Raw genomic sequence first — 3,767 nt, 5'->3', positions numbered from 1 at the left:
TTCACGAAAGCCGGTGGTAGTACATGTGTAAAGGGAATGCTTACCTTGCAAGCCTTTAAGGCTACGTTTAGCAAATTTAGAATCTGAAAGCATTTATCGTAATGTAACACCTAATGGCATTAGAGGGCCAACGACCAAGTTGTTGGATGTCATTCTCGGGCAATCCATTCGTCACAGTGCCTATGCGAAAACTATTAAGTAAATAAAGTGAAGAGTCCAAGCCTATACAATTTACGGCATGTTTAATGTGAGATGCAACAAAACTGTAAGGAACTGGATCCCCTGATTTGAAGGTGAACAAAGGACCAGATGTGTGTTGGTATATAGCAACGTATGATTTCAAGGCTTGAACAGGACAAAATTGACAATGAAGGTTATTGGCTGTCAAGGTAATTATTATCGGCTGCCTATCATTCATGATTTTGGAATACCTGGGTGTGGTTTGTACTGAATTATCAGCACCGAACAATGTCTTTGAATTACTTTGGTATTAAACGTGCTGTTTCTAAGGGCCAGTTCACCCAAGCGCATGAAGGCATGTAAGGCAAGAAGGAAGATTGCTGACAAGATCTTTGTGTCAGCTTCTTGAACTGTGTGATGTAACACAGATAATAATTTGTTAAGGATATGTTTTGTGATTGGAAATCTAGTGTCAGTAGACATTGCTAGGTTAAATTGAACAAAACCTCGTGCTTCACCGGATTTTCATTACATGTATTTGGAATTCGCTCCCGATCTGAGTTGAACCCGATCCTAATACAACAAATAATGATAATTGCAAATTATAAGTCATCATGTAATTAAAATGTAAAAAGCTTGCATATAAAACATTGTATGGGACATAAAATTGTATTTGTAGTTTACGGTTTTTGGTACTGAGTCAATATGATTGGTGTAAAGTACTTTATCATCAATGTGTACACCAAGAAGCTTCTCAGTCTGAACATTTTCAATTGAATTATTTCTTGCAACACGTTATAGATTTCGGTCCTCTAATTTTGATATTCTTTGCTATGTACCCATAAGCATACATTTTGTTTTATTTGCGTATAGCACCATTTGATTCTGATAGCACACGTTCTCAATGTCACAAATATCTGAATTGAGTACATTTTCTAAACATCTCGTACTATGACTATTAGAGTGTAGAGTAACATCGTCGGCAAACATGTCAACATTTGAATTTGAACATGCAACGGAAGGTTATTTATATATAATAGAATAAAAGAGGACCCAAAATAGAATCTTGTGGAACTCCTGATGTGACAGGCAAGATATCGGAAACACATATTCCAATTTTTACACATTGTTTCCTGCTATCAAGATATGATCTAAACCACTTAATAACTATGTGGTCAAATTGGTATTGAATTAATTTCTCTAGAAGAATATCATGATCCACTAAATTAAATGCTTTACTGAAATCAATAAATGTAATACCAGTTAATTCATCATGATCCATTGCATCCAGCAACTTTCTCTCAGTTTTTTAAGTGAAGTTTAACGAGAGTGAAGTTGTGTAAATCCTGACTGGGATCGTGTTAATAAATTAAAAACTGTCATAAAGTTTCGTATAGGTTTTGCCCCTTGTTTTTCTATCAATTGTGATAGAGTTAAGAAAATAGAAATTGTACACTAATTATTTGGGTCTGCCTTGGCACCTTTCTTTCATATAAGTGTAATACTTTGTGGAAACACACTACTCAGTGTGCTAGAATTAACAAGGCGAGTTACCAGTCCACATATATATCTAGACAAGATTTGCGAGGGGCGTGGACCGATAAAGTCAACACCAGCTGATTTATTAATGTCAAGAGAATTTAAAATACTGAGAACTTCACTTTCATCAATTTGTAGACAATCAAAAAGTATCACTATCAAGTTTGACTTAATAATTTGCTTTAGAATGTTTGGGTCATATTGGTGTTTTTGTAAATATTGTAAAAAGTTACTCAACACATCCACAAAATGAGAATTAAAAGTATTCACTATATTGTGTAAGTTATCCACTATTGCCCCATTAGAAAACACATGTGAGTTATGTTTTTAGAATTAGATGATAACTGGTTTAAATATTTCTACATATATTTGGGATTAGAACTTACATCAATTGCAGTTTTGTAATACGATGATTTTGCATTGTCTATAGTACTTATAGACAATGCAAAATCATCGTATAACAAAACTTGTTTACCTTGTTCCGGTATAGCTTATAATTTTCCATATCTCCTTTTTTGTAGTAAGGGTCATGTAAGTGTAAAACTTATACGGTACCAATTTTGATGCACCATATGCGCATTTCGACATCATTAATTTCTTCTGTTAGCCATTTATGGTCGAATTATGCTCTTTACCTGCTTAGTTTTAATTTTTGCATGTTTGTCAAGTAATCTATTGAATAATTCATGAAATTCAGTTAAAATGACATTGGATCATGTACTTGGAGGAGGTGGTTAAATTTTACATGTTGTAAGTCTTGTAGAAAGTTACTTTCATTAACCTTTTTAAAGTCGCGATATTGAATTTCTATATGATTTCCTTTTTGTTGCATGTTGTTAGTTTTTCTAGTGGCACAATTGGGGTAGTAGTCAGAGATATCAATAGAGGGTATGCTAACTTCACACATGTTGTCTGGTTTTTTTTTAGTATAAACGTGATCATTAAGGGTACTTGGTGTGCTAGTTACTCTGGTTGGGGTTGTTATTATTTGTGAAAATCCAAACTCTTCTAGAGCACATATCCAAATTTGTGGGGGGGGGGGGGGGGTGGTCTTTGAGCAAGTCCAAATTAAAATCCCCAGTAATAATAATTTCTGCATCATCACAGCAGGAGGCACATTTTATCTCTCTAGCCAGGTCCTCTGCCCAGCAGACGGGGGCAGAGGGTGGACGATATGCTGAACAGTAATAAATTGGTTTGGAATTTTTAATCTTTAACTGAAGCCAGATTGTTTCAATATTACTTATTTCAAAATCATTTCTACTCTTATAGCTTATATTATTGAAAATATAAACCATAATTCCACCACCTGCCCTTAAAGCACGATCCCTTCTTTCAAAATCAAAACCCTCAATATGCAATCCAGAGTTGCTGATCTGTTCATCGAAGAATGATTCAAAAAGTCGTAGTATGTTTGTTTTGGAGAAACATTTTGATTTCTTCAATTTTAGGCATGAAATGTCATACATTTAAATTTCCAAATCTTTCACCCTTTTTCATTTGTCCAAACCCGTTATTGTATGGAATATGATCAAAAGTAGATACAGTAGATATATTGTTATTTACAGGATTCAAAACCTTCTTGGTATGAATATTCTTTTTGCCTTTGTATGTTGATACTTAATTTACTGAGTAGTTGAATCACATGAATTATGTACAATTGCCCAAGAATCATCATAATGGTGACATGAACAATTAGGCTTATTAAAATCTGAACATATGTCATTAAGAATCGAATAGACATTGCAGTTTGACAAGAATGTTCGAGAACTGTTGTCGACTACACATTCATTGCCCATTTCCTAAAAGCCATGGCGGCAGAGCTTGGTTTTGTGTCATAATTCCCCACAATTCAAGCAGTCAAGCTTTCGATCTCTCATGCCTACGATGTCGCGAAATATGGCCACTTTTTCCACAGAAAAAACACAGAGTTGAACTAAATGAGAGATGGGAATCCGACAACTTCCTACTTCCATTGACGCGTTCACCAACATATTTAAGAATATCCACATAATCTTGAAATGGTTTGAGTAACACCGTGGTGCCTC

The sequence above is a fragment of the Ostrea edulis genome, chromosome 4 (assembly GCF_947568905.1).
Source record: "Ostrea edulis chromosome 4, xbOstEdul1.1, whole genome shotgun sequence".
Classification (NCBI taxonomy): domain Eukaryota; kingdom Metazoa; phylum Mollusca; class Bivalvia; order Ostreida; family Ostreidae; genus Ostrea; species Ostrea edulis.
This window is presented reverse-complemented; position numbering follows the sequence as displayed.